The sequence below is a fragment of the Triturus cristatus genome, chromosome 4_1 (genome assembly GCF_964204655.1).
Source record: "Triturus cristatus chromosome 4_1, aTriCri1.1, whole genome shotgun sequence".
Taxonomy (NCBI): domain Eukaryota; kingdom Metazoa; phylum Chordata; class Amphibia; order Caudata; family Salamandridae; genus Triturus; species Triturus cristatus.
The window spans coordinates 1,279,435,262-1,279,448,642 of record NC_140585.1 but is presented as its reverse complement, the minus strand read 5'-3'; positions in this window follow the sequence as shown (position 1 = coordinate 1,279,448,642).

The following is a 13,381-nucleotide window of genomic DNA, read 5'->3' as shown; positions in this document are numbered from 1 at the left end:
CCCTCAGCAGGCCTATGCAGTCAGGGTGTTTCTACCCTGCCCCCTTTTCTTCTTTGTCACCTTTGTTTCCCTGTTTATTTCAGACTCGCTTCAACCGAGTCACAAAATGGCTGCCAACACTTCCTGTTTTGGAGTGTTGACAGCCAATTAGAATAAAGCTTGTGGTCGGGAGGGTCTGCGGATCCTCCGTGGCCATAGATATCGAAACTTTTATTGTTTGATTTTCTCAGCAACTACTGAACGGACTTACGCCATTTTAAAAAAAGGGTGCTTTCCGAACGAAGCACTACCTTTTTGCCAAATTTGGTGTAATACCGTTCAGGAGTTTTGGCTGTAACCGTGTCTAAAGTTTCCTATGGGAAATTGATTTTTTGACCTCTATTTTTTGATTTTTTCTGCAACTACTGAACGGATTTACACCATTTAAAAAAGGGCGCTTTCTGAACCAAGCACTACCTTTTTGCCACATTTGGTGTAATTCCATTCAGCAGTTCGGGCTGTAGCCGTGTCTGAAGTTTCCTATGGAAAATAACATGGAGAAAACACATTTTGGGACCCCCCTTTTTTCTCGGCCCCCACTTGCCGAATTACCCCAAAACTTTCAAGATAGGAGCTGACCATAACGGGCCATAAGTTTAGAAATTTTCGCAGAGATTCATCAACCGGAGCCAAAGTTATTGCGAAAACAAAAAACGAGTTTCCCATGGAAACTAGGTCCTAACTATAACTACCTACTGGCGACCGCCAGTAGGTAATATATATATATGTGTGTGTGTAACACCTTGCTGCATGCCTTAAGCAGTCATCCAAACACACTGAAATGGAGCATCCCCTATGTGGAATTGCTCAGAGCTAAAAGAAATTGCAGCACCGAGGCAGGCTTTCTTAGGGAACAAACAATCATGATACAAAGATTCAAGGATAGGGGGTATCCCACTTGGGTGCTCATAAAAGCCATGGAGAGGGTGAAGACAGTCAATAGAGACATATTATTAGAGGACCCCATGCAACACAGATATTACTGATGAACTTGACAGCTTAGATACCCGCATGATCCTGACATTCAATGGGCGCTCTGACCAAATCCGCAAGACGGTTTTCCGTAACTGGAACTTACTCAGAGGAGACCCAATCATAGGGAACTCTCTGCCCACACGACCGAAGTTAAGTTATAGGAGGGGACGCAACTTTAAAGATCTTTTAGTGCACAGTGATCTGCCTAATAAGAATGACAAAAGAAGTATAGACCTCCAGGGATTTTTTCCATGTGGCCATTGCAAGGCCTGTGGAAATAGTTGCATGCAGAAAGAATTCTGGAATAGTAGTACCAGTAGTATGGTCAGCATCACACAATTTTTCACATGTAGCAGTAGCAACATTATCTATGTACTTGAATGTCCCTGCAAACTTAGATATGTAGGAAGCACAACACACATGGCGAAGAAAAGAGTCCTCGAACACATGAGGGCCATTACTAACAGAGACCAACAGTATCCTATCGCCCGCCATTTTGAGGCCAAACATTTCTCAGATTATACTAAACTGTCTTACTTTGTCATTGAACAAGTAATGCCTAATAGAAGGGGTGGGAACAGGACACTCAGGCTTAGGCAACGTGAGTCAAGATACATCATAGGGATGGGGACACGCCATCCGAAAGGGCATAACATTGATGAAGAGATGGCCATACACCTACAGAATGAATAATTCTGCAACATGAATCATCCCCTGGTTGAATCTACCTGGATATGTGTTCATATTGTATGAATTTCTCAGAAATTTTAAGTTTTTCAAGTTCTTTTTAGATATGTGTAGATGGGTGTCCAGTAACCATGGACCCACAGTTATGTGCTAAGTTTGAGCCACTCTGTATATGTACATAAAACTTACACAGTATGTTTTATCTTTACAGGAGGAAAGGAAGGGACCATGTCTCGGGCTCGCGACACAGGATCCCTACCCTTTTCTTCAGCTGCATCCCAGGGAACAAATAAGATCTCACTCAATTTTAATCAAGTTATACGATATTGTTTGAGCACATTTTTTTTGAGTTTGTTGAAAGGGGTGAACCACCGAAACAGGCATACACTGGATAAAGTCGCACTGCATCTTAAGCCGAAGGGAGGGAGACCCAACAACGAACTATCATGACAAACATAACAGTATGGCAACACATACTTTACCCACTAATCAGGGTTATACAATTGCACTTCATCAAAAGGCTGACAGAAGCAACACCTACAGCAATAGTCCTCATTACAGTTTCAGGGAGGACGCTACACTCAAGTCAATGTGACAACAGCATATATGAATGTACCTATGCACAACAGACGCTGGCATTACAATCCTAAGGAGCTTACAATCATGCTTCCACCAATTTACATACTTTGTATTACATTTCACGTCCTATCAAAGACTGGATTAATAGAAAGTATGTCCCCTCGACACTAGATCGCATGTGCACTAAACGGAATAGACCTCACCCACTAATCAGGGTAGCAGAGTCTTTTAGCACTTCATATCCCAGGGCACACCGCACGCAGTGCGGGGCAATACAATCAGCAAGGTGATAACTTACACGGACAGCTCCATTAAACATGTAATGCTAATATGAGCCAGTGCCCATGGGTCACGCAATTTGGGCTTTCCGATCTCTCTGGTTTTAAATGCTGACATATTTGAGAACTGTACTTTAATTTGCACAATGTGAAACTTTGTGAAATGTCGCCTATATTTTCATACACAATTGTACCACTGCAAAATGGCGCTTAAAATGGACTTCCCAGTCCTCTGTCTATGCATATGTGAGAACCGGAAATATATGTAAGCCTGGGCCAGTGGGCGTACCGGTGTGTGAACAAGCCCCCAGAGGGTGAAACGCATCACGTCGGCTTTATGACAATAATAAACCCCTTAGAATGATCCCTGGTCTTTGCTGATTCTTACACAAGATCGGAGCGCATGATTGGAACTCCGTTCTTCTTTAATATATATATATATATATATATATATATATATATATATATATATATATATATATATATATATATATATATATATATATATATATATATTACCTACTGGCGGTCGCCAGTAGGTAGTTATAGTTAGGACCCTGTTTCCATAGGAAAACCGCAACATTCTATTTTGAATAACTTTGGCGCCGGTCGACGAATCCTCGCGAAATTTTCAAAACTAATGGGGCACTACGCTCCGCTCCTACCCTGAAAGTCTCTGGGGGATTTGTCAAGCGGGGGCTGAGAAAAAAGGGGGGTCCCAAAACGCGTTTTCCCCATGCATTTTTCCATAGGACCTTTAGACACAGCTACAGCCCGAACGGCTGAACAGAGTTACTTGAAATTTGGCAGAGAGGTAGTCTACAGGTCAAGGAAGTGCCTTTTGTAGGTGTAAATCTGTTCAGTAGTTCCTGAGAAAATAGCATTTAAATCAATATATATATCTGTGGCAGCTTACCGTGCGCTTACCGTGCGCTTACGGTAAGCTTACCGTACGCGTACGGTGCCGTGCGCGAGCGCGATTCTGATTGGCTGTTAGATCATAGTTAACATTCGAATCGGTCGAAACCAGGAACTGTCGGCCGCCATTTTCTCTCTCGCACTCTGAGGGGGGGAGGAAAAACAAGGTTGGATAACATGAAAAGGGGCAGGCTAGACAGCTCCTAATCACATAGCCAATTGTAGGGTGTCCCAAAAGAACCCCCAAGGCCAAAAATTCAATTTTCATTTTTTGTTGAAAAAAAGCCGATTGCGCTTACCGTACGCGTACGGTAAAAAATAAATTAAAAAAAAACAATATCCACATTTTCACCACCCCGTGTGCAAAAGGTGCCCGAAGTTCACCTTTTGTGCATGGCATACAAGCACACCGAACAATTAATAGATAACCTTTCACAACGAAGCGCATAATATGTCCTCCGTGTGCGGACGGTGCGCGAAGCGCATCGTGCGTACAAGGCCCATCCAGCGTAACGTGGGCACGGCACTGCACGGAACGAACTGCGTGAAGTGGGCGCGCACGCCACGAACGGCGTAAAGTAACTTAGCATTTAAAAAACCGTACAAATTCACTGAAAAAACCATAGGTTTCACACACGTTATAGTTAGGAATTAGCATTTAAAAAACCTTGCAAATTCACTGAAAAAACCATAGGTTTCACACAAGTTATAGTTAGCTGTAAATTTCACTCGTAAAAAACCAATGAAATTCCATGTTATAGTTAGTGCAGGCAACTATAACTCACGCGACCGCAATCCTCTGCTGATGCTAATACTGTATTTAGACACTTATCTGCCCATGTCTTCTTCCATTAAATTTTAGCTATACATATATTACAAATATTTTTTTTTCATAAAGACACATATGTCATCAGCAGAGGATTGCGGTCGCGTGAGTTATAGTTGCCTGCACTAACTATAACGTGGAATTTCATTGGTTTTTTACGAGTGAAATTTACAGCTAACTATAACTTGTGTGAAACCTATGGTTTTTTCAGTGAATATATATATATATATATGACGGAGAATTCGCCTGGAGTACTCCTGCTCATCAACAATCTTGAAGGAAAGCAGGAACAGACGAGAGCCGACCCAGATTGCGAGTGAGTAAATTGTTTTATTTTGTTCACCTCACTGCCTGCATGACGCGTTTCAGCCTCCCAGATGCCTTGATCACATGACGCCATGGGAGTTGTGGTCCCGCTTTTTAAAGTGCAAAATACAAATTGAAAAGATGACACAATTGGCTGATTCAAACTGTGCATACATAGACATAGAGAAAGTACTTTAACCTTGGATAATTGCAGAACAGGGCAACGTTGTAAAAGCACCAACATCAATCAGTTAAAATACAGATAAAACAAATTTCATGTTATAAAAATGTTTCTAAAAAGTAACCCAAGGTAAAACAGCTTTTTTGTGTGTTTTGTGTGATAGAAAGCAATAAAGTTATTTGATACAAAATTGAATCTTATTACTTTCAAACATGTGCAAAACAAGCAAAAAATGTGCAAAATTAGCAGAAAACATCTAACCCAAGTGGGTATAATCTAACAATTTTAAGTTAGAAATGCAGTGTCAACTTAAACACAGGTTTGTCGGCCAAACCACATTGCACGAACCCTACTAATTACCTTGTAAATACAGTACAAACGTCTAACCCAAAATAGCATGGGCGGTTACTGTAAAGTGCATAAAAACGATGCCCTGTTGTTAATCGGTGTAATAGTCCTTATTTGGACAAGTATCAAAAATATGTCTAAGTGCAGAGAAAGCATGCATAATGCGAAGTGTATCAAAAAAAAAATTGTGTCATCTAAGTTTGTTAAAACCAAAAATTGGTAAAGGAGGTGTGACCAACAAACAATGCAGTACAACACATGGGAAGTCAAATCAAGAAAACACAATTAAAGGCAAGTGAAGAAGTCCTCACTGGAATTAAAGCCCTGTGGCGTCTTCATATCCAGCTCTAGAATGTATCTCGTTTCAAGGGCATGAAGCAATGCCTCTCTGTTACCTCCTCGTCTTAAAGGGAGCACTGTATCAATGACAAAGAACTTTAATAGTTCACTTTTATTGTTCTGTAGTTCTTTAAAATGGCGTGCAACCGGATAAGAGGCATCACTTCCATTGATTGCCCGTATATGCTGGAGTATCCGTTTGTGGACCTGCAACTTGGTGCTGCCAACATATTGCAGGCCACACGGACACTCCAGCACGTACACAGCAAAATCGGTCTTACAAGTAAGTGGTTTTGTGATAGAACGAGGAATTTCACAGAACGGGATAGAGAACTGCATCCTGTTTACACCATGTCTACATGCTTTGCAGCTAGGACATCTCTTGAAGCCTTTGCAAGACTGCAACCAGGTTGCATTGGAGCTATCTCGGGACTGGATTTAACTAAAGCATCGCTCATTGAGCGAGCTTTCCTGAAAGTGATATCAGGACTAGCTGCCATTAGGTCCCCAATGACAGGGTCATTACAAACCAAGCTCCAATTTTTCTTCAGGATTTTCCTGAGCGCTTGGTGTTGACGATTGTACGTCCAGATCAACCTGACTGGCTCCTTGGTGTGAACAGGTGCGACTATTGATGCCTTGTTAATCAGGACCTCCTCTCTAGAAAAACCATTAGCCTTACGTATGGCATTATCAATTGTTGAGGCAGAGTAACCCCTAGCTAGGAAACGCAATTTGCTTAAATTCTGTGCCGCAAGGCAATCGGACTCAGTGCTACAAATGCGCCTAATACGCAGCATCTCCCCGTAGGGAATGCTGCGAATAAGGTGCACGGGATGGTGACTTGTGGCATGGAGAACAGTATTACCCGCGGTGGGTTTCCTAAAGAGGCGTGTGTTAAGTTTGCCATAGTCAACAAAAATTTCAACATCCAAGAAGAACACTTTATCTTGACTAATATCGGAGGTGAAACTAAGATTAAGTGTGTTAAAATTAATCACATCAATAAAGTCAAGAACCTGTTGTTTTGTGCCTTGCCAAACCATGAAAATGTCATCTATGTAACGATACCAATGAATTACATGTCTTGACAGTGTATCATGGTGTTGACCAGAGAGGACCTGCTCCTCCCAGCAGCCCATATGGAGACAGGCATAGCTGGGAGAAAAGCAGGCCCCCATGGCAACACCTCTGACCTGCTGAAAATACTGGTGGCCAAACATAAAGAAATTATTGTGCAGACAAAAGGAAATCATAGCTAGCAACATTTTGTTATGGTTGGACATATACAATGGTCGGGTGCCCAAGTAATGCTCGACTGCTTTTACACCATCAGAATGATGAATGCTGGTGTAAAGAGAGGTTACATCCAGTGTAACCAGCCAAAATGTGGGGTCCCAAATCAACCCAGCTATTTTCCTTAAAAAATCGCCTGTGTCTTGCACATATGATGGCAGAGCCTTGACATGCTCCTGTAAAAAGGCATCAATGTACATAGAGGTATTCTCACATAGTCCGCCACGTGCCGAAATGATAGGTCTGCCTGGAGGCTTCTCAATGTTCTTATGTATTTTAGGAATAAAATAAATAACAGGAATTACTGGAAAGTCATTTTTGAGGAATTTCAGTTCATCCTGACTTAGTAATCCTGTGCTCCTCCAGGCGACAAGAAGGGAATAAAATTCAGTTCTAGCTACCTTCACTGAAGCTGCATCACAGCGTCTGTAACATTGGGAATCATTAAGCTGCTTGTAGGCTTCCTCCAAGTAGAGGTCCCTGGGCCAAAGCACTACATTACCTCCCTTGTCTGATTGGCGTACAATGATGTTGTTGTTAGCTTGTAGTTTGCTGACAAGCTGGAAGTAGCAATTGTTCTGTGCTGTGTACTTAAATTTTTCACGCAGGGTAGATGAATACAGTTTTTTAATCCCTGAAACAGATAGTTCGTGAAAAATGTCGATGTTATTGTGCAGCATTAAGGGGGTGAAGGTAGAATTAGGTTTGAATTTGGTGAGGCCAGTCACATTCAGAGATAAATGTTCCTCAGTGGAATCAAAACTGGAACCTTCATTCTGTAAATGCTGAAGGTCTTGCCATAAATCCAAATCGTTGGCACTCAATCCTTGTTGTAAGTCCACCCTAGGTGTAAGACTAGATCTCTGAATATTGGGATTGAGCAAGAAATACTTCTGCAGCTTTAACTTGCGGATAAATTTGTACAAATCAATCCGAGTTTTGGAATAGTTAAAGTTACTCCCCGGACTAAACGAGAGACCAAGATGCAAAATGTTAATCTCAGCTGGGCTTAACTGGATGCTGGTAAGGTTTACAACTGATGATGATCCCATGGACTCTGCAACATCATGTGATACATTAGTTACTTGTTCCATCTTTTGTTGTTTTTCCTTTTTGGCCTGATGTTTGTGGCATGCTTGTCGACGCAGTCTGCGCTTTTGGTTGTGTCTTTTACGCTGCCGAGATTTTGCCTCCTCGGTCTCAGAGTTTCGCGTCGATCTTGCCGCAAACAGTCCACCTCTTGTGCCAGAGAGAACCGGGTAAACCCCACTAGCGCCGCATTTCTGTTGCGCTCTGTGTCAGAATCACTGTCAGGTATGGAGCTGAGGTCAGAAACTGAAGATGCTAGTTGTGGTATTAATGTAGCACCCTGGGCCACAGCGGAGGAGAGATGTGCTGCTGGTACTTGGGAGGCTTTAATGGGATCAAATTTCCTTGCAAAAGTGAAAATGTGACCCTGCTGGTAGTCAATCTTGTCGCGCTGAAACTTGAATGCCTTGCGCTTTTTTATAATCTCCTCCTCTTTACGGAGACGCAAAATCATATCCTCCCTGAGTTTGGTGCAATCTGCCATGTTTGTCAGTGCCTCAATTTCTTTGTTAACCTCATCGATTCTGATTTGCAGCGCTGCGCGATCGCTTTCTGCATATTTGACTAGAATAGTTACCAGCTTTCGTGACGATTACAGATTAGATTCGGCCCACTCATTAAGCATGTTGGGGTCCGGTTGCTCGTAGCTGGGAGCCAGCATTATTCTGAGTCCACGAGGTATGCGACCCACCTCAAGGTAATGACTCAAGGAGCGGTGCTCCCACCATTTGGACTGTTCAGCTTTCATTAGCTTCTCCAGACTTTTAAAGAGATCACGTGGGTTTGGCATCCCATTAGATGTCTTAACTGCTTGTGTGGTCCTCGATGATTCACCGGCCGGTGAATCATCAAACAGGTCAATGGCCGCCTCCTCCCTGCTCCTCATGGCATCAGCAGACATAGCGGTGTTGAAATTAAACCACTAATGTGGACTCACAAAGTCAAGAGACAAACAAAGGGAAAATCCCGTTGTCCAAAAACCAAGCAAAACTCCTTTTCCGTACAGTGTGCGGCACCTTCCCTCAACAGCGCGTACCTTGGAGCTTCCCGAGTCGTCCGACTCTCAGCGCCGGTCTTCGCTGCCGTCTCTTGGAGTGGTGCCCGTAGTCCGGGGGCTGCACGGATAGTCCTGACAAGGACGAAGGGACTTCCGGATCACCGAAAGGACTGCTTCCTTCCGCTTAGCCCAATTTGAAAGGAGGGGTCGGTTTGAAGTACCGGAGAAGCAATCCCGGTAAAATAAATGACGGAGAATTCGCCTGGAGTACTCCTGCTCATCAACAATCTTGAAGGAAAGTAGGAACAGACGAGAGCCGACCCAGATTGCGAGTGAGTAAATCTTTTTATTTTGTTCACCTCACTGCCTGCATGATGCGTTTCAGCCTCCCAGAGGCCTTGATCACATGACGCCATGGGAGTTGTGGTCCCGCTTTTTAAAGTGCAAAATACAAATTGAAAAGATGACACAATTGGCTGATTCAAACTGTGCATACATAGACATAGAGAAATTACTTTAACCTTGGATAATTGCAGAACAGGGCAACGTTGTAAAAGCACCAACATCAATCAGTTAAAATACCAATAAAACAAATTTCATGTTATAAAAATGTTTCTAAAAAGTAACCCAAGGTAAAACAACTCAGAACGGCTTTTTTTTGTGTTTTGTGTGATAGAAAGCAATAAAGTTATATGATACAAAATTGAATCTTATTACTTTCAAACATGTGCAAAACAAGCAAAAAATGTGCAAAATTAGCAGAAAACATATATATATATATATAATCAACATATGACAGCTACTACAGCAAACTCATGGCATGGAGAAGTTTGGGGCTTTTAAACAAAGATGAATATGGTTTCCTGCGAAACAACACCCCCACAACCCCGGAAATCTATTTTATACCAAAACTGCACAAAAACCCTATCAAACCACCTGGGCGCCCTATTATTTCGGCAAGAAATAGTTTGACTGAAAATACGTCTCAATATATTGACTATTTCCTTCAGGAGTTTGTACAGGCACTCCCTTCATATTTAAGAGACACTGGTGACTTTTGAACCAAAATTCATAACTTTGAGTGGAAAAAAGGATATCTACTAATAACTATGGACGTCACAGCATTGTACACGAGCATCAACCACATTGATGGCCTTAAAGCAGTGCAATATTATCTCGGAAAAAGGGCATCTATCCACCAAGCCCACAATAAGATGCTCGTTGACATGATTGACTTTTGTCTTCATAACAATTTATTTTTATTTCAGAACAATGTCTATCAACAACTATGAGGTGTGGCGATGGGCGCAAGTTTCTCACCAAGTTACGCCTGCCTCCATATGGGATGGTGGGAGGAACTGGTCCTACACAGAAATGTTTCTGACACCTTCGACAACAAAGTAAAATGTTGGTGGCGTTATATAGACGACCTGTTTTTAATATGGGATGGCACTGAGTTGGAGGCTAAAACATTTGTTGACAAACTCAATATAAACGACATCAACTTGAATTTTACATATGAGATTAGTGCTTCACAAGTCACTTTTTTAGATGTTGAAATTTATATACACAATGAGAGTATTGAAACCAAAGTCCACCGAAAGCCCATGGCAGTTAACTCAGTACTGCACGCAACTAGTCTACATCCCAAACATTTGGTACAGAGTATCCCATATGGGGAAATGATCCGGCTAAAGAGAATTTGTAGTACAAATGATGAACTACTAAAAGCCCAGCACAATAGCCGGATAAGATTCCTCCAACGTGGGTATTCCAAAAAATGCATTGAAGCAGCTATTTCAAAGTGTGCCATGATAGACAGAGACACTCTTCTAAAAACACACATCAAAGAATCGTCTATCCAAATATCCAACATAACACCTAGCCCCAAAAAAGATGAATTCCGGATGGTATTGGGTTTCAGCAAACAAAGCCTTGAAATAAACAGGATTGTACAGAGAAGTTGGCCTTTGATAAGAAATGACCCTATCTTAGGCCCCACTCTACCTGCAAAACTGTCCATAACCAACCGAACAGCGCCCAATATGCGTGACAAACTAGTACAGAACAATCCGATTGCAAAACCTAAAGGAAACTGGCTTAGCCAGCGAAAGGGCTTTTTCAAATGCAGTAGTTGTAAAGCTTGCCAATGTGGCATAAATACATTGACATATAAGACTGCATTTAGTGATCAAGATCAAATTATCAACAAAGCCCTTTCCTGCAAAACAGAATTTGTAGTGTATACTCTTGAGTGCCCTTTTAAGCTCAGATACGTGGGAAGTACCAAGCTGCAGGGGCACAAAAGGATATTACAACACATTCGAGCAATATCTAATAAAGACCCTACGTATCCGGTGGCTCGTCATTTTGCTGAACATCACCAATCAGATCCTAAACTTCTCAAATATTTTATTATTGATTGTGTGCCATTCAATAAATGTGGTGGCAACAGAGAGAGAATTTTAAGACAATTGGAGACCCGCTTTATTTTAGAACTAGATTCTAAAAGTCCCAATGGCCTAAACGCAACTGAAGACATGTACACTTATTTGTAAATCAGTTACAATTAATCAAAATTATTTTTAGTACCCCAATACCACATGACTTTACCGCCTTTCAGAAATCTCCCTACGACAAACCACTATTGGCTTACAACAGATACATCCTGTTGTTTTTTTTTGTCTATCTTAGTCTTGCCATATATAGATACTATGATGGAAGAATTTAACCAAGATAAGGTAGCAATTGCAAGCCTCACAGTCCAAAGAAGTCTCCTTTAAATAAAGATTTTAACCAAATATTTTTTTATTATACACACACAATTTTGTATGGTCTTTTTTTAGGTGTCTTTTTAAAATCATAATAATTATTGTCAAAGGTTTTTTTCAATAATTCAGATGATTTGCACTTATTGGCACAGAAGTTTTGCACTACATATCAACCACAATAATTGTTTACTAGGGGTTCTATATTAAGTCACAATGATACAACATATGGGCACTACTCATTATCATTAAACCAATACATGTAGGGATAGAATGACATAGACATGATATTTAAATCAGAATTGCGAGTTCAGCAATATTTGCACTTCAATTTTTTAAAAAAATGTCTTGAATTTTTTATCTACTTTTATCTATCTATTTTTACCAAAACTGGAATTATAGTTTTTATAAGTATTTACATGTGTGATAAATGCTATTTATACATATTTATTTATTTATTTATGTATTTATATATTTATTAGGATTTATCAAATGTGTGATTAAGATCTATCAACATTGAGATGCTCAACAAACATGTAATCAATTTCTGCATGTATATATATATACTGTGTTGTATTTATGATCCCTAATTTGTGGCCGTGGTAGTTTACCGAGATGTAACAATACAAAACAAACCCCCAACGAAACATGTAATTAGACACTGTGAGCACTGTCACTTTAACTCAGACCGGAAGGAGGGAAAAAAATCAAAGATAAAAAAATGCATTTATACAATCAGGTGACTTCATGGCGTGTCATGTGATCAAGGCTCCACGGAGTCGAAACGCGTCATGGCTGGCATACCTTGAGTGAATAAACTAACTTTCGTATGCACTGAATTGCGGTCCGTGCTCCTTTCTGTTGACACACAGGCGCTTTCCAAGGCGTAGGCGAAGGAGTGCTTTGGATATATATATATATATATATATATATATATATATATATATAAGCATACAGCGTCTTCTTCACAGAAGGACTCGCACTCAGGAGGAAGAGTTGACTGTTTATTTAGTCACTCGTAACGCGTTTCGTCAGTGAAACTGACTTGATCACTCCGTGTGATCAAGTCAGTTTCACTGACGAAACGCGTATGCTTATAGAATTACCGGGAGACCTGCTTGGTTCTTACTCGCCACCTGCCTATGGGACACGGATTCCGGAAAACAAGGTCGTTTTGTGGTGAATATATATATATATATCAATGATCCGATTATTTTTTCCTCAAAATAACCACGCAGCACACCAAGGGATTCTTTTAAAATGGGTCTCCTTTATTGCGACGAGACACCTGTCTACGCGTTTCGATAGCTTGACGCTACCTTGCTCACGACATAGTTTTTTCATTCACAATGGTTTATAAACATTTTAGATAGTAAGAAGGGACTACTCAGATTGAATTCCACCTTAACTTTTTTTTCTCCCCTTTTTACCTTTCTTTTATCACCAAAGGTGGTGCCATCTTGGAGTGCTTATTCCAATGCGTGTTGTCTCAAGCAAGTGCTCCAAAACAAACATTTCACACAACATTTTCTTTGTTCAACAAACCCTTGTAAGTACTTAAATCTTAATTACTAATTTATAAAGGGCAAGTGCATATTACAACATTCAAGGGAAAGTCAAAAATAATACAGATAAAGCGATATTCCTGTTCCATTTTTGCTACAGCCTACGTTTCCTTCACGTAACCGTTTTTTCATATTCATATTGTTACAAAGTGCAAGTGCTTATGTAAACAATCTTTGAATTCATAAAGTG